Source organism: Erythrolamprus reginae, chromosome 3 (genome assembly GCF_031021105.1).
Source record: "Erythrolamprus reginae isolate rEryReg1 chromosome 3, rEryReg1.hap1, whole genome shotgun sequence".
Classification (NCBI taxonomy): domain Eukaryota; kingdom Metazoa; phylum Chordata; class Lepidosauria; order Squamata; family Dipsadidae; genus Erythrolamprus; species Erythrolamprus reginae.
In genome coordinates this window covers 149,539,862-149,559,195 of record NC_091952.1, presented here as the reverse complement: position 1 = coordinate 149,559,195, position 19,334 = coordinate 149,539,862, and the positions used below count along the sequence as shown (strand labels likewise).

Genomic DNA, 19,334 nt, shown 5'->3' with positions numbered 1-19,334 from the left:
ATTATTATTATTATTATTATTATTATTATTATTATTATTTAGATTTGTTAGATTTATTAGATTATTTATTAGATTGGTTCTATGTTCAGCTGCTCTTATTGTTAGAAAGTTTCACCCATGGTAATATCCATTCAGAATCCGCCTTTCCTGCAATTTAAGATTCTTAGTCCACATTTTGTATTCTGGAACAAGAGACAACGGGTCTTGATCTGCTGTAATGAGACTTCCTTTCAAGTAGTATTTGAAATGAAATATCATATGACTCTTCAGTTTTTTTCAAGCACTTCTTCTTTTCGTAGCAGTTAGTATATAGTACCTGATCATCTGCACTGCCTTTCTTGCAAACCTGTTAAACTTTCTTAAAGAACAACTTCAGAACTCAGCACGCTACTTCAAACAAAATAGAATGCAATTACTGTTCCCTGTGATTTAACATTAGTTATTCATCTGTTGATGGAGCCTTAAATTGTATTTACTATTTATGTAGCTGAGAGTCAATTTGCATATCAACAAACAGACAGAGAGATACAAACACAGAGAAATAGCGAGATAGATAGAGATATAGATGATCGAGAGATAGAGATATAGAGATAAATATGTAATATATAGGTATAGATATATATCTCCAATCGGATGAGGATCCATTAGCTTTGGAGTACAGTTTTAATGTCATTTCCCTATCCAGTTATTAGTTATTCTATGTAACCCACATTTAACCAGCTTCCCATTGGTTTCTTTGTAGGACTTCAGTGGGATAGACCAGTGTTTCCCAACCTTGGCAACTTGAAGATATCTGGACTTCAACTCCCAGAAGTCCCCAGCCAACATTCGCTGGCTGGGGACTTCTGGGAGTTGAAGTCCAGATATCTTCAAGTTGCCAAGGTTGGGAAACACTGGGATAGACAATGTACTTTGAGTTCAACAAAGCATTTGACAATCTATTAAGGCAGTTAATGGATCAAAAATAGACGGTAAAGATTGGTCTGGCAAAAATCTGTGTCCAACAAATTCGTGCTGACTTCTGGTAATTACTATCTTGTTTTCAAAGTGCCCACAAATGATTATTTTTTTATGAACCGCTCTTGAATCTTTCCAAGTGTCAGTGACACAGTGATGGCTCTGCAGTTTGTCGGAGCTTCCTTTTCCCCCTTTCTAAAGAAAAGAACATTTACTCTCTTCCAGCCAGCTGGCACTTCTCCAGTTCTCCAAAAGGCATACAAAATAATGCATACGAGCTCAGGCAGACTCATTGCTAGTTCCTTCAGTCTTCAAGGATGCAATTCATCTGAACTTGGAGAACTGTGCTCTTTCACGGTGGAGAAATATTTCTATCAATCTCAAGTTTCAGTTCTGCCCTTGCATTTGACTCTTTGCAAATTTTCTATAGAACACAGGGCTTTTGCTGGAGGGGATTTGGGAGACGACGACACAAAAGTTGAGTTTTCCACGTTGTTTTGCATTTGCCTTCTTTACTGAATAGCTGGTACAGTAATTCTTCACACGCCTTTTAAAATAACATTTCTATGGGTTTTTTTTTTACCTATCTGCTACCTTTATTCTGAGCTTTTGCTTTCCTGACAGTTCTGAGTTGATTGTGTTCCTCTTGTGTAACTTACAGTATCTCTCTTTCCATATTTGGTATATAGAGCACTGGTGAGACCACATTTGGAATACTGTGTTCAGTTCTGGAGACCTCACCTACAAAAAGATATTGACAAAATTGAACGGGTCTAAAGACGGGCTGCAAAAATGGTGGAAGGTCTTAAGCATCAAACGTATCAGGAAAGACTTAATGAACTCAATCTGTATAGTCTGGAGGACAGAAGGGAGAGGGGGGGCATGATCGAAACATTTAAATATGTTAAATGGTTAAATAAGGTACAGGAGGGAAGTGTTCCAATAGGAAAGTGAACACAAGAACAAGGGGGCACAATCTGAGGTTAGTTGGGAGAAAGATTAGAAGTAATGTGAGAAAATATTATTTTACTGAAAGAGTAGTAGATGCTTGGAACAAACTTCTAACAGATGTGGTCGGTAAATCCACAAAAATGCGGTGGGCAAAGTGTCTGGGGAGCCTGCACAGAGTTCCTGGGGACCGGGAAAAGGCAAAAATGTCTCAAATTTTTGTGAAAAAATGGGCAAAAAATGCCAATTTTTCACAAAAATGGGGGCATTTCTGCCATCCCCCAGCAGCCAGGAACTCCCTGTAGGCTTCCCAGGCCTTTTGCCCACCCAATTTTTGCAAAGAAACTGGCAAGAAGTGGCCTGTTTTCACAAAAATGAGGCTGGTTTCGCCTTCTAATTACCCCATCTAGCATGACTGGAGGAGGAATTCTGGGAGTTGAAGTCCACTAGTCTTAAAACTGTCAAGTTTGAAGTTTGTAAAAAGTGTACATAGTTGTAAAAATTATTCTGCTACACTGGTATTTTATTAAATAATTATTACTGCACCATTTGGTTCAGAATACTTTTTTCCTTGTTTTCCACCTCTAAAATCTTGGTACGTCTTATACTCCGATGCATCTTATGCACCAATAAATACGGTACTTTCTTAGCAAAGCCTTCCCAATTAATGAGGTTCAAGGATAGCCTTTTCCCAGACTATATTACAGTAGGACATAGAAAATAACTCCTCTGTGTTCAGAATACATGTTCTAAATAAAGACTGAAGTCTTATATATCGGAATTCTACATTCAATATTCAAATTTTGGTGTTTCTTCCTGCATTGTTGCAAAATCAAGATATCTGCATAGTTTTAATACAGACAATGTCTTTTCTTGCCAATAAAGACATTACAAAGATTGTTTCCCTTACTGAACTTGTTTATATTGTTTTCTACATTGTGTTGCTAGAAGTGACAAACATGAGACATGAAACGCCGTCAATAATGTTATATTAGCGATATTCTGCCAAGATTTTGGCTCTTGGTTATGAGTCTCTATTGCATAAATTAACTTTCTCAATGTAACTTTGTTTTCCATCCCACTCTTAGTTGTCTAATCAGATTCCAGCCATACTAAGAAATCACACAGCTGCTTAACATTCTTGTTCCCACTGATTTCAATATATAAAGCTTGAATTAGCAAATCATCTATTTCATGGGATCAGGACATCAGACCAATATTAACTGCCCTAAATCAAGACAGGGTAAGCTATTCATTTATCTAAGCAGAACTGGTTATAAACCTTCACGCTAATAGTAGTATTGATATATGCAGTCTGATGGATGACTGCATTTCAAGTAACTTTTCAAGTCTAAACTCCTTGTTTAGGAATTCACTGTGTGTAATTTAATTTTTCTTCAGTAATGGCCATGCACCTTTAGAGATTTATTTACACAGAAATCTTGTTTTTACAGGCTAAGTAGGGAAGGAAATGTCCAAGTTTCACAAATATCCTATAAATTGGATGGCACATTATCATGAATATTTATTTTATTTGCCTAATGACTAATGGCATACTGGCATTGAGATGGCATTATACAAATGGTAGAAAATGCAAGGGAATTTGACCCACTTCTTGAGAAATCTAGTGACTCAAGGATCAGTAAATTAAGAAGTCATTGTATGGTCAGATTCCTACAGAGTTCACATGGGTAGGAACCACAGAAACAGGCATTATCTCCAAACAAGTTTTTTAATTGAAGACCATAAATCTCCCCCTCCTCCCAGAGTCATGCAATACAATGACATAATTGTAGCAACAACATAGCAAAGTATCAGTAGCACTGTAGAAAAAGCAGTTTTTGCCAGCCTCAAAAACTGGAAAGAGATGCAATTGCTGATAATGTAACAATGCCCAAGTATCATTCATGCATTGATTTTTAGGTTTGAAGAAGTACTTATTGCATGGCAAGAGCAACTTGATATTTTGAGTTGTTTGTTCCTGTGCATATATAATTACGCCGAGCATAGCCAGGTGAGAAATTATGACACAGCTGCAGCAAAGGGCCTGCCTGCCTCTTTCTCTCAGCATTTCTGCCATGTCTTTCTATACATCAGAGTTAAAACCCACAGTATGTCAAAGCATTAGGGCAGGCTAATCCCTGTATCCCAAAGTCGACCAGGATACATCAAATCATTACTGAGATTTGATTTTGGTTCTTTTGTTAGAAAACCTGACTGCTACACCGATGCCCCAGTCTCCCTTCGTGCTAACCAACCACCTTTCTTTTCTTCCACTCAACCATGGCCAGTTCTCAGAGACCACCTAAACAAGTCCCAGCAATTTTCTTGGTGAAGTTTTTCAGAAGTGGTTTGCTATTACACTTTCTTCCTAGAACGAAGAGAAAGTGACTGACCCATGGCCACCCAGGTGACCTTTTGCCTAAGGCAGACCTAAAGCAGAATGATCTCCTGATTTCTAGCCTGATGCCTTAACACACTAGCTCTCATAATAGCTACTTGTTGACTGAGCATTCGAAAAATTAGGCATGGCTACTAAAAAATTGCTATAGTATGTGGCATTGCCACATTGAACTCAACTGAGGGCTTCTTTACCTTTTGACTAATAAATCCAGGCATCACTTTAACTGAGCAGCTCATTCTTCCAAGCAAATTTTCCTTTTCCTTACCCACCTGCCTTCCAAACCCATTTGATTCAACTGACCAAACTGTGGATTAGAGCTATGTATAACCATACCAGCCTTGGCTTATTATATCCACAGTTCCTAGCACAACATACCACAATAATTGCTAGGCTCAGGAAAAGGAAAATTTGTGCAGATTTATTTTCAGTTGTGTTCCTGGAACTATTTCATTCCATACTTGTATCTCTGCCAATAAAAACAAATTGAAAACAAGTTTTCGCTGCATGTAGAGATATATGTATGAAGCAGTGGTAGGTTTCCCTTCCCTTCATTACTGGTTTTGGAGCTGTGAACGTGGGCAAGCATGCAATTGCTTCACTTGCGCACGGTGCTTCTGCACATGCGCAGAACCTTCTGTGCATGTGCAGATCATCTGTGATGACATCCAGGTGGGTGGGTGGAGCCTCCCACCACCACTACCAGTTCACCTGAACTGGGGCAAACCAGTAGCAGCTGAGCACTGGTATGAAGAAACATGAGTTGTTGCAGAACTGCTCAAGGTTCATCACCTTCACTGATCATATGATATATTTACTTTTAAATGTATAGTGGTACCTCAGTACTCATTATTAATTGGTTCTACGATGAGTAGCAAAAATGATAAGTAGCAAACAAACGTTTTCCATAAGGAAAAATGAGTCACAAGGTAGCCGACATAGTTGAGTACTGGGTACAAGATTTTTCTGTCAAAATGCGTTGAGTACCAAATTTGATGAACTTCAAAGCAGCTGAATACCAAGGTACCACTGCAGTGCTACTTTCCTTCTTACGTTGCCAAACTTCATGTACACTTTCCAGTTTTATTATCTTAAACCTCTTTCAATTGATAAAGACATGAAGAAAAAAAAATGCTGCATTTCAAACAAAGTTTTTGGCATGGGATGGAGAAGCCATGGAAGCAGCAATGGGTAAGGTGTACAGAATTAATACTGTTCAAATATGCAAACTTAGAGATATATTTGTGCCCTTTGTCAGGAAGAAAAGATACCAAATTCTACAACATTTCAATATTAAGTTAACAATAAGTAATTCAGAAATAATTTTGCTCAAAGAAATACTTATTAGAATATTGTATAATAAAAATAATATATACATTTCTGACAGATAAACAGAAGATATAAACATCAAGTACACCTCCATAATGACTTGACTGCTGTAATGAGACATACATATGCCTTAAGCAGTAATGGGCTCCTACGGGAACAGTCAGGAACGCAGTTCTGGTAGCAAAATTTGGAGCTCCACCCCAGAGGACCCAATTTGCACTGAAAGATGTTGAAACAAAATGCATAAGCCACACCCACGGTGTGGTAGTAAAAATTTTGGTAGCACAACACTGGCTTAAGCTAGATAGAACACTCTTATTTTTTAAAACATCTGAGAACAATTTTATATTAGCATGCAGCTGTTTCTCTACATTTACCTTTTTAAGGATAATATATTTAGAAAGGAATTGGCAGATAACATTGTTTACAACAGTAATCTCTTGTAAATTTTGATGTTAAATAAGTGTTTTTGTTCAATTTTAAGTTTCCCTAATATTTGGAAACTCAATTTGGGTCTATTCTTGAATATATAAAATAAATAAAATATCTTTTAAAAAACATTTAACAACTGCTGGTTTTATCTTAATATAGTTCATATACTGATTTATAATCTGCCTAAATTCTGACAGACATAGGTATTTTATATGTAGATATATGCATCCTATGCTGGCTAGGAAGACCAATCTGTTCTTCGTTGTCATTGTTTGTATATAACAGTATACCCATACAACAAAATTCACATGACATCTAAAAGACCAGTCCTAACACACATAACAATCCCCCAAAACAGACCTAGGCAAGGGGCAGCCCATGGGCCGCATCTGGCCCGCCTGCTATCTGTAACCAGTCCACAGAGGTCAGGGTCCGCTCCAGTGTGAGGATGAAAAAGCTCACCAGGAAATAGGCGTTGATTGCTTACCTGAACGCCTCTTCTCGTACAGTGAGTGGGTACAGCAGTCACGTGGGTTGCTCCTGTCCAATCCGATGGGACTGAGCCTAGTATTAAAAAAACCTGCTGGATCCGCCCCTTCCCCAGAATTCGCGAATCCGTAGACTAGGCTCAGATGTGAAGGCTCAATAATGTTCAACTCTCATGTGTTAGAAGAAGGGTAGGAATAGAAGACATAGAAGACCACATAAAAGGGAGGGAAGTGACTGCTGTACCCACTCACCGTACGAGAAGAGGCGTTCAGGTAAGCAATCAACGCCTATTCTCCGTACTGAAGGAGTGGGTCCGTACTGAAGGAGTGGGTCCGTACTGAAGGAGTGGGTCCAGCAGTCACGTGGGACATACCCAATAGATAGGTCCCTAGGGTGGGATTAGATTGCTATCGTGAGAGATAACGGATTGGAGTACCCTTCTGCCGAAGGCAGCATCCGCTGAGGCGTAAGAATCGATTTTGTAGTGCCTTATGAAGGAATTTGGCGAGGCCCAAGTGGCTGCTTTGCAGACTTCTTCCAACGGGGCTTGAGTCGCCCAAGCGGCAGATGTGGCAGCACTTCTGGTGGAGTGCGCTGTAATATTCTTTGGAATGGAGAGGGAGGCTGTCTCATAGGCCTTAGAGATGGTCCCTCTGATCCAACGGCCTATTACTGATGAGGACACTTTGGATCCCATGGATCTGGGATGATAGGCCACGAAGAGTGCCTCAGACCTCCGAATGGGTCCTGTGCATTGAATATAAATTTTTAGCGCTCTAGTGAGATCCAGAGTGTGCCATCTAATTGCCAGGGGATGCTCCCGTTGGAGACAGAAAGAAGGTAAGACAATATCCTGGGATCTGTGGAACATGGAACTGACCTTGGGTAGAAAGGTGGGGTCCAGTCGCAGAACAACCTTGTCCTGATGGAAATGACAGAGGTCCTGTCAGATAGAGAGAACTGCCAACTGAGATATGCGTCAGGCGGATGTAATCGCCACCAGGAATGCTACCTTAAAGGATAGGTACCTGAGGAACGCAGATTTCAGGGGTTCATAGGGTGCCTGAGTAAGGGAATGGAGAACCCGTGGCAAGTCCCAGGAAGGATATCTGTGGACCTTAGAAGGCCTGAGGTTGGCCAATCCTCTGAGAAATTCTTGGATTTCCGGAAGGGAGCGGAGAGGCTGCCTGCGAGGCCCCGCCAAGACAGAAGAGATAGTTGCCAGGTGGCGACGGATGGTGCTGGTAGAGAGGCCTTGGTGGAAACCTTTCATGAGGAAGGAGATTATCCTATGAATGGGAAGACACAGGGGAGATAAGCCCTCCTGCGAACACCACTGATGGAATTTGGACCAGGTATGGTCATATATCCGGTTGGTAGACCCTCTTCTAGACTTCAGGATGATTTCCACTGTGTCCGGGTCGTACCCTCGCAGGTCTAGGTCTCTCCGGATAATAGCCAGGCGGTGAGGTGGAACCACTCCGGGTCTGGATGAAAGGAGGCCCCCTGCCGCAACATATCCTCCAAAACGGGGAGTTGCCAGGGGTCCTGGACGGACAGCTGTTGGAGGTCCGCGAACCAGGGCCGTCGAGGCCAGTGGGGGGTGATCAGGATTACTCGAGCCCTCTCTAGGATGATCTTGTGGACCACGTCTGGGAGAATTGGAATTGGAGGGAAGGCATACAGAAGACCTGGAGGCCAAGGGATCCTGAGAGCATTGATTGCCTCTGCTCCCGGGGATGGAAACCTGGAGATGAAGCGAGGGAGCTGGGCATTGGCTTCGGTCGCAAACAGATCCAGCACTGGATGGCCGAACCTGAGGCAGATTTGGTGGAACAGTGCCTGATGGAGATTCCACTCTCCTGGATCTATGGTCGCTTGCGAGAGCCAGTCCGCTTGGACGTTGAGGCTCCCTGAGATGTGATCGGCTAGAAGCGACTGGAGATGTTTCTCCGCCCAAAGGCCTAACTTTAGGGCCTCCCTCATGAGGGCCTTGGATCTTGTGCCTCCCTGTCTGCAAATGTGGCTTTTTGTGGCTATGTTGTCGGTAAGAATCAGAACATGCTGGTTGGAGATGTGAGGTTTGAACTGTTTTAGAGCTAGGGACACAGCTCTTAATTCTAGCCAATTGATGGGCCTGGAGGCTTCCTCCGGTGACCACGTGCCCTGGGCTATTAGACCCTGGGCATGGGCTCCCCAGCCCGATAGGCTGGCATCTGTGGTGACAACAAACTGGTCTGGGCACCTGAAGGGAGATCCCTTGTCTAGGGCTGGAGAAGTCCACCACTTGAGGGATCTGCGAACTGCCGGTGGAATGGCGATGCGACAAGTCGAGTTGCTGTGCCCAGATCTCTGGAATGGTAACAGAAGCCACTGTAGTTCCCTGGCGTGAAGACGAGCCCAGGGGACAATGCCAATACACGACACCATCTTTCCCAGTAGGGAAGATAGGGTGACAATGGAGGCAGATTGTTGGGATAGAATACGAGAAATAAGATCCAACATGCTGTGTTTTCTCTCAGAAGAGAGGAAAACCTGGGATATCTCAGAATTAATGATAGTTCCCAGATGTAGAATGGAAGTAGATGGCTTAAGGTGGCTCTTTTTGAAATTTATGGAGAAACCATGGTTCTGTAGGACCGACATGGTGGAAGAGAGATCTGCAGCCACTTCATTTTTAGAATTTCCATGAATTAAAATGTCATCTAAATAACATAAAATATGAATGGGCGTGGCCCGGATATGTGCCGCCAGGGATCCCAAGAGCTTGGTAAAGACTCTGGGAGCCGAGGAGAGCCCAAATGGCATAGCCCTATACTGAAAATGCCTGCCCTGGAAGGCAAAACGTAGAAATTTTCTATGGCCTTTGGCAATGGGGATATGGAGGTAAACTTCCGTAAGGTCCAAGGAGACCATAAAATCCCCAGGATGCAGGGCGGCTAAGATGGAAGATAAGGAATGCATTTTAAATTTCCTATATTTAATGAATTGGTTCAAATTCTTTAGGTCTAAGGTGGCTCTCCAGCCTCCAGAGGTCTTAGGGACCATGAAGAGGATGGAGTAGAAGCCCAAGCCTCTCTGGAGAGAGGGGACCGGTTGGATAGCTTTAATAGCCAACAAGTGGGAAATAGCTTTCTCCATTCGGATACGAGATGGAGAGGAGCTGGGAGAGGGACAAGAAATAAAACGCTTAGGGGGAGGAGAAATAAACTCTAAACGGAGACCCCTTTCCACAGTATCAATGACCCAGGGGTCCTTACAAGAACGGTGCCAGGAGGTGGAAAACCAGGCCAGGCGACCGCCTATGGGAAAAGAGGAACACTCACCATCTGGGTTTTTTGGAAGCCCTGGTAGAGGAGGATCCTCTCTGGTAGCGGGAACCTCTGCCCCTGCTGTTTCTAGATTGGGATCGAAACCGAGGGGAATACTGACCTGGATTCCTTTGAAAGGCGAAATCCTGATCCTGTTGACGACCTGTGCGCCGAAAGGACTGTGGTTTAGGGGCCTTCTTGGTAGTAGGTCCTAAGACCTTTTTCTTGTCCGTGGTCTCTGTGAGGAGAGGGTCCAGAAGGTCTCCGAAGAGGAGATTGCGTTTCAGAGGACCCATGGCTAACTGCCACTTCTGCCTTACTCCCGCCTGCCAAGGGCGGAGCCATAGAAGTCTTCTGGCCGTTGTGGAGGCCGCTACTGACCTGGCTGCAAATCTGGAAGATTGGAGAGTAGCATCCGCTACGTATTGGGCAGCTGCGAAGATTTTGTTGAAATCTTGTTGGCCTCGTAGATCATCTGGAGGTAGATGTTGTTGGAGCTGACGAAGCCACAAGAGCATAGCTCTGGAGAAGAAAGATGCTGCTGCAGCACTTTTAATGGCCCATGAGTCTGCAAAGAAACCTCTCTTGAGCATTTGCTCAAGACGCTTGTCTTCTGGACGGAGGACCTCCTCTCCTTCGCCAGGCATGGCAGAAGCTGAGTGGAGAGTCTTCACCGGTTCATCTGGCCTGGGACAGGCTAGGAGCTCCTCATAAGAGGGAGAGAGCTTGTAGAGCTTCCTGTCCTTGGAAGTGGGAGTGAAGCCAGAGGTTGGATGGTCCCACTGTTTGAGCAAGGCGTCCTTAAACAATTTGGGCATAGGAATTACCTCATTGTCTTCCTGTTCTCCCATGAAATAAGGAAGATTTTCCTCCGGAGGACCTGTGGAAGGAGTAGCCTGCTTTTCTTGCCCGGCTAGCCCCGTGGATACTCTTGCTTTGAGAAGGAGAGATTTGAAGAGTTGAGATGGAAAGATGGCAGCTGGGGCTGGAATCTTAATTTGAGATTCCTCATCTTCCGACAGACGCTGAAAGGGGTCATCATCCTCTTCTGCTTCCACATCCTCATTCTCTTCCTGAGAAGAATCTGAGTCCTCCATGACTGGGGCTCTGTAGGAAGGAGAAGAACTCACGGGACGGGAGGAGCGTGGAGGGGGATGAGACAGAGAAGGAACATTGATGGCCGAGAGTTTAGCATCAATGGTTTTAGTCAAAACAGACAAGATAGACTGAAACTCCGGAGGCAAGGAAGAAATATCAGCCGGAAAGTTAGAAGGATCCCTGAAGGCCTGAGAAGGTTCTGGCTGGAAAGAATCTTCAGTAATATCTGGCTCCTCTGGACCTAAGCCTCATAGATTAGGTTGGGGTGGATTTAGGTTTGGCTCATCCAGGGATAGCACAGGAACCCCAGAGAGAGGCAGGTTCGAGGCCTCCGGGGGGGTTGGATTTGGCTGATTTATCATGTATTTTTTGCAGGGCTAGGTCCCTTCTCTTCTCAGCCCTGGTGGACTTGGCCAAGGAATGGGCTCCTGAAGAAGAGGAGGAAGAGGCCTGGGGTATATTAGTAGATTCATCACCAGTAGGCCTAACCTCTCTGGGACCTTTGATAGTGCCTCTCTTGGGAAAAGAAGCCATAGTCTGAACAAATTACAGAAGACAAGGCTTGAGCCAAAGAAAATAGGGGGGAGAAGAATTTAATAGCTTTCCCAAGAGGAGAGGTGACCCTGCTCCTAGGCCCAGGAGCGGCTGCGACTTAGGGGCAATCCGGACGGAACCAAGAGTTCGTGTCCCTAAATGCAGCGTGGCAGGCCTCACTAAACTTAACTTAAGTAAACCAAGGCACACTGGTTGGAGGCCACTTCCGTGGAGAATGGACCTGAGGAAACTCACAGCTACTCCAGGGTCAAGCGGCGGACTGGAAGCACTGATGGATGACCAAGCAGGGCAAACCGAAAGTGCGAAGTTACTGGGCGCGAGGGCCTTCGCGCCAAAAAACCGCTCTGTTTTTTTGCAATCGGAGGGAACTAAGTTCGGGAGACAAAGGAGTCCCACACCGCAGGAGGTAAATAGCCCTTTAATCCTTATATAAACAATGGCTTGCCCGGCAGGACCTCCAGGCCGAGAGGAATAAGATAAAATTCCAGGCCGGCCGCAGTGACAGCACGGAGGGGAAAAAAGCCGCGAATGGCTGCGCCGCCCACTTCTCCCCCAAACTCGAAGCCCGATACGGCTGAGTAGATTTCACTGCCGGCAAGCTTTAGTAATAAAATAATCTTACTGTTTTAGATGAGAAAGGATCGAAGGGAAGGTGTTTTGAGAGGAACGAGCGTTCACGCGACCCGCTGGATGTGGGGACTGAGCGAATTCTGGGGAAGGGGCGGATCCAGCAGGTTTTTTAAATACTAGGCTCAGTCCCATCGGATTGGACAGGAGCAACCCACGTGACTGCTGGACCCACTCCTTCAGTACGGAGAAGCAGGAACCGGAGGAGTCCCGGCAGACGCGGTGAGTTCTTTCATCCTCACACTGGAGCGGACCCCAACCTCCAACTGAGAGTGGCCGAGCACAGAAACCACGCAAACACTCCAGCGCAATGACTGTGGTGCACCGTGTTGCCGTAAAGCAAACAATTAGAGTATGTAGAGTGGGTCTGGGTGTTTAGGTCAGGCCAGGGTCTGAGTCTTTACAGTATTGGGTAGGATTGAGTTAATTATATTAATCTGGCCCTCTAAAACCATCCCAATTCCTCATGCGGCCCCATGGCAAAATTAATTGCCCACCCCTGCCCAAAAACATGCCCCGCTCATCACAAATCCCCCGCACAGAACCACCCAAACATCTACACAACAGACCAAGTAATACTGTCCAACAGCTCACTAATGGTGACTCTTTATTTCATTGTTAAGTGCGAATATAGCTCTGGGATAAAAACTATTCAGAAAACGTGTGGTCAGAGTTTTAATTGTTCAGTATCTTCTGCCAGAAAGCAAGAGTTCAAAAAGATTGTAAGCAGGACGAGAAGAGTCTCTGAGAATGTTGTGCACCTTCCTAGAACAGCGAGATGCGAAGATTTCATCCAGGGTGGGTAGCAGCCTGGAGCCCAATGATATTCTGGACAGTTTTAACAATTCTCTGTAAAGCTTTAGCACTAGAGAGTAAAGCTAATTCATACGCTCTGCTTGCTGGGATTTGAGATTGGCATATTCTGGTTTATTCATTTGCTTGCAGAACGGGGTGAGGGATATGGAGATTGAATCTAACTTTATAAACCAGAAGTAGGAACAAGCACTTCCCATTTGGTTTATGATACAGGCAGGCCTCAACTTGCAACAGTTCATTTAGTGACTGTTCAACTTTACAACAACATTGAAAAAAATGACTGTTTTTTCACACTTGCAAATGTTGCAGCAACCCCATGGTCACATGATCAAAATTGCTGGCAACTGATTCATATTTATGATGGTTGCAATGTCATGTGATCCCCTTTTGAGATCTTCTGACAAGCAAAGTCAATGGGAAAGCCAGATTCATTTAACAACTGATTACTAACTTAACAATTCAGAGTCTTCGGAGAGGGGCGGCATACAAACCTAATAAATAAATAAACTGCAGTGATTCACTTAACAACAATAGCAAGAAAAATCATAAGGGGTGGGGGAAGTCACTTAACAAATACACTGCTCAATAAAAATAAAGGGAACACTTAAACAACACAATATAACTCCAAGTAAATCAAACTTCTGTCCACTTAGGAAGCAACACTGATTGACAATCAATTTCACATGCTGTTGTGTGCATTCAACTTTGTACAGAACAAAGTATTCAATGAGAATATTTCATTCAGATCTAGGATGTATTATTGGAGTGTTCCCTTTATTTTTTTGAGCAGTGTATTTCACTTAGCAACATACATTTTGGATTCAATTGAAGTCAAAGTAGAGGACTACTTGTGTTACTAAGGAGATGGAAAACAAAAAAATATCCTTTTAATTAATTCCTCAATTGGGGAATTCTGGGAGCTGAAGTCCACAAGTCTTAAAGTTGCCAAGGTTGAAGACCCCTGCTTTAAAGGAAATGCTATTGTTCAACAATCCTTATTGCAGCAGAGGCGGAGTAACGACACGGACACAAAGACCTGGATTTAAACTGGGTCATTTTTATTAATTAAATTTGCATAATTTATTCATTAAATTAGCATAAATTTAACTAAAACCTAACAAGGACCCGCAGGGTCAAACAATTACTTCCGGGGCGGAAAATGACATCAGAAAAACTTCTGGGGCAACATATGGGCATAGCTCCATGCTTATCCAGGTGAAGGGCCCCGCCCTCACCTGGATCCCAGCCATGCACCTGCATGTGGGAAGTCTCGCCGTCTAACCCCTACAAGGGGATAGAAATGGGCGGGACCCAAAGACAGGTTCCCCCCAATTGCTCAGATCGAACTAAAGGCACCATGAGCCTTTGGAGAGAACCTGTCAATCATCCCCAAAGATGCCCAACAGAGAACACGCAGTTGCTAAACACCACCCAATTTCCGCCCCTAACCTGCCAACCCAAATAACCAAAGGTAAGTCAATTAGATTAATCAGTGAGCGAAGCACCCCCTAACCATTCATCCGTCACCACAGTGTGGAATAGGTGAAAAAATGGTCGCAGAAAATACCGAGACCGCCAAAAATTCCTATTCGGCCCACTGAAAGATAGGGAGGGCGGGCGGGTGTTTGCCTGCTCATCGTCGGTGCGAAAAGGAGGCCCCAAGCCTGCGCAGCCTCTTATATAGGGCTGGCAGGCTCCGCCCCCGATGACGTCCCGGCCCCAAGATGGCGGCTATGCCAAGGGCTGTGTCTCCCTGGCCCTGCGGCAAATCCGGGCTGGGGTTGACTCACCGGCCGTGCATTCTAGGCAGGCAGGAGCAGAAAAACAATGGTTAAAATGTAGATGCTCTGAGACATTTCACTACCAATTCCTTTTATGACTTCCAAATCATGACAGATAAACATAACACCTGAATTGCTTGCACATTTCATTTTGTTTCATAGGCTAAAGCTTATAATATAATAGAAGGTAATGGGAAGTTCCAATGTCCAATTTCTTCACTCTTCACCTGCAGTTTGAATGACATTCCAAAATGAGATCGAATCAGAAATTTTCTGCACAACACTAATTATATATGCCAAGAAGAATTAAATAAAACAGTAATAGGAAAAGTGAACTCTTCTTCAGTTAGAAGCTAGGGTCAAAAAGAACCCCCTTCCTGTCTCCAGGGAGGAAAACCTCCTGCAGTCCCAGGAATCAACTTGAATCATATATTCTTTTTTTAAAATTTGTAATCAATTAATCCAAAATATTGCAATGGAGATGATAGAATCAAAATATAAAAACTATCAAATAAACCCATATAGAGAACTATTTTTTCTCTCTTTCTCTTGACTTTAAAGACCTGGTACTTTACTAGGTATCCAGACTGGGAGATTAAGCAAGTGGTTATTTTTTACTACTCTTTGTAATTGGTATGATTTATGTGACTTCGGACATTTATTACTTGGTCTGCTGATTTTTTGTTGTTGCTGGCATCCTTCTATGCCAACCAGAGTCATTGCCATTAAAAGGGAGGCTATATAAATAAAATCAATTTAAAAATTAAACAGTGAGCGCAAGTTTGAGTACAGCAAAATGGAGAGGTTATTCAGGTGCCTTCAAAGATGTCCTGCACGATTATCTAACTGCTGTAAAAATCATGGTCCCCAAGACTGACTTGAATCCCAAGTAATTTCACCTTGTGGGTCACTTGATTAAAGAATGCTAGCACCTTAATTATTTATACACTGCTCAAAAAATAAAGGGAACACTTAAACCACACAATATAATTCCAAGTAAATCAAACTTTTATGAAATCAACCTGTCCACTTAGGAAGCAACACTGATTGACAATCAATTTCACATGCTGTGGTGCACATTCAACTTTGTACAGAACAAAGTATTCAATGAGAATATTTCATTCGTTCAGATCTAGTTATTTGAGTGTTCCCTTTATTGTTTTGAGCAGTGAATTATGCCAGAAGAGAAGAATTTACGGGTAGTAATTTCTGACAGTCTCAAAATGGGTGAACAGTGCAGTCAGGCGGTAGGGAAAGCAAGTAGAATGCTTGGCTGCATAGCTAGAGGTATGACAAGCAGGAAGAGGAAGATTGTTATCCCGCTGTATAGAACGCTGGTGAGACCACAGTATTAAATTTATCAAAGATATTGATAAAATTGAACGGGTCGAAATATGGGCTACAAAAATGATGGAAGGCATTAATAAGCATAAAATTTATTAGGAAAGACTTGATGAACTCAGTCTGTATAGTCTGGAGGACAGAAGGGAAAGTGGAGACATGATCGAAACATTTAAATATGTTAAAGGGTTAAATAAGGTTCAGGAGGGAAGTGTTTTTAATAGGAAGGTGAACACAATCTGAAAGCACAAAAACGGGTGCTTCGCTTGCAACGGAAGATCCAGAGGTGGGGTTTCCCAACAAGGGGAGCCTTCACCTGGCAATGGAAGTCCAGAGGCGGGGCATCCCAGCGATGGCGGTGGGTTCATAAAGTGAAAATAGTTCAGAAGAAGAGGCAAAAAAATCTTAAACCTCGGGTTCGTATCTCAAAAAGTTCGTATGATGAGGGGTTTGTAAGATGAGGTATCACTGTATTGCGACCTGGCCATCGAAGCTACATGGCTATGGATGAAATATTTAACAGTGATACCCATTGTCATCGGGGCACTTGATACCAAGAATTTCACAAACCACATCAAGAAATTGTGGCCTTCTTGCAATAACACCAGAAAGGCTGGTGTTATGAAAGTCTGTGGCTACAATTCCTAATTTTACCTGCAAATGTCTGTTTAGACTCTAAAGGCTTCTCAGATTTCTAGGGAGCTTCAAAACAGTAATCTGCCACCTGTTCTTGGCTGGGCAACCATGCAGCGCTCTGGGCTAAAACATTAAAACTAGTCTACCATGAACAGCTGGCAAAAACTATATGTCACAGAGAGGTCAGTTTGAAATATGTTTTGGCATGGCTGATAAAACACACATTCTTTCAAGTCAGCAATAATTTACAGAGACAAATTGGAAAAGACAAAAACAGTGTGCATAGTAGTTTATAACGGGTTTCATGAGGGAATATGAAGGAGGAGGGGTAAGAACAGAGAGGAACAGAAAATGATGCTCTTCTTTTAAGTATTTATACATCAGTAAACAGAAGAAACAAATAATTATCTAACTATAAGCTTTCTCTTAGCCTCACTTTAATCTTGGCAAATGTGCCAAAAAAAAGAGAAAACAGGATTAAATATGTGATATTTAAATCCAGATATGCTTCAATCACATGGCCAGTGGGCATTAGAAAATCTAAATGAAGGAGCAAAAACAGCAGGTGGAATAATTATCACTACCTCTCCCCCCACCTCCTATATCTCTTAGCGGCGCTCAACTCATCCATTTATCACAGTCAGGTGCCTTTCTAACTTTGTTGCAGAGGTTGAAAAAAAAAGTGGAGGAGAAAGAAAAGAGCTTCAGGGAGAAAATTTCATTCATTATCAACCCAGTGTTTTTGTTTGTTTATTTGTATTTGTTTGTTTGTTTGTTTGGTCAAATTAAAGTCTCCTAATCCCACCTACAACTGGGTGCCTTCCAGATCAATTGATCTGAACTCCCCCATCCTTATCTTTTGCCTAGCCTGATTGATGATGGGATTCCAGGTCCAACCCATTTGAAGAGTATGAAAACCATGAAAGATGTTGCATCTTCTTATTTTCCCCAGTGCAAGTAGATCACATCCCTGTGAGCCATCATACCAAGTTTTTTCTTTTTCTTTTTAAAAACAGTGTTTTGCAAAACAATGGCAAATGTGATTTGTGGCCCAATTGTAGCAGCGATGCAGTTATATACTACACGGAAAATGTTGAAAGCAATAATCATGTGAGATCTCACTTCAATTTAAAAGTTAACATTTAATTAAGGCAGGTCAAGATTTCTGGTCTGAGATTCTGGAACCAATCATGGACAATTCTGCATTTATCCAATTATGGGTGACTAAATGATGACTGACTATACAGAGAAAGTGGGGCAGGGGATTAAAATACAGTTCTTCAACGTGAATTCATTTCCGCTGGCTTCCCCTAATTTGGTTTGGTAGTAATAGTGGTCTGCCTTTTTTTTTGCCAGTGTATCCAATGTCTTTTACGCCACCCCCACCCTTTTCTCCAATTTCACAAAAACAAGAATTCTCTGGTTCCATTGTAGATTTTAAAATAATACTGCATTATAATAGTGGTAATTATACATGTATAATTATGTAATTATATATTATGTACTAATAGCATAATAGTAATTAAAAGGCCATATTTATATAACAATTTTGTAAATCTGCTTCTGTTAATTGGAAATGAACATTTTTGTTGCATATTAACTGGGCATGATGAATGAAGTATAACTTTTTCTATGCATGATCCTGTCAACTGCCTTCTTATTCCTATTCATCACTGCAGAGAAAAAGGATTGTGCAATCATCACAATATTTGTGTAATAAATCTACTACTTTCTGCCTAAGTTTGGGTAAAAATCCAATCTGGGGGGGCTATGCAAGTCCAAAATTTTAGTTTCTTCCAAACTTAGGGACTTTGTGGGCCACACCTGAGTTGTGCCTACAGCCAAGAGGCTGAGGTTACTGCACCCAGCCTGAAGACTTTTTAAAATACTGTATATTAAAAATGTCACAAAGTGCTACATAGAAAAGTTATCCTAATAGATCTGGCCAAAGCCCATTTTAGTCCAACATTTCATTTGTCACCATAGTCAATCACATGCCTTTGGAAAACTCCCAAGCAAGGGATGCACGCACATCACTTTGCTTTGGTTCTCCTGCCGCTAGTAGTTGAAGGCATGTTTCCTCCAACTCAAGCAGTATTATTATTCTCTCTAAACAAAAACACAGTAAAAGGTTAGCAACTATAGAGCCAAAAGCAGTACTGAGAAGCAGGAAGGGTCAATCAGAATTCTCAGTAAGATGACACCTATCTACAAAAGAAATGGCAAAAATTCCAAAAGAAAAAAAACACTATAAGAATTTACTATACTCGACAACCATAGAATACTGCTTAGCCTAAGAAACCTCTAGAGAGCAAATGTGCCATAGAAAGGGAATTCAAGGGTTAACATAAGATGGAATAAGAATGGACTCAAAGCCTAAACCATCTTTATTGCAAATCTTACAAGGATACACTGTAGATTTAAGGTAGAATTACCATAACTGGATCCAACAAACCATGCACCACAGGAAGACAAACCTCCCAGAGGCAGCGAATTTGTAGTCCTATTATTTAAAACAGCCAAGAACCATAAAATAGACAAACTCACTCCATTGAAAGTCAACCATTTGACTTATAAATCTTGGTGGCTCTATCTCAGAGTGCAAAATGGCCC

General features: G+C 42.5%; 1 protein-coding gene across 7 annotated transcripts in view; it reads right to left on the bottom strand.

Moving 5' to 3' along the window:
• Positions 1 to 19,334, bottom strand: part of SEMA5A (semaphorin 5A) — a 245,461-nt gene that overhangs the window by 205,107 nt on the left and 21,020 nt on the right. The window contains exon 1 of one of the 7 annotated variants that reach the window (XM_070747019.1): positions 5,759 to 5,776. The exons of the other annotated variants lie outside the window; for them this stretch is intronic. The gene's annotated coding sequence lies outside the window, so the exon portion shown is untranslated. Of the gene's footprint in view, positions 1 to 5,758; positions 5,777 to 19,334 lie in introns of those variants that run through there. 7 annotated transcript variants of the gene reach the window in all.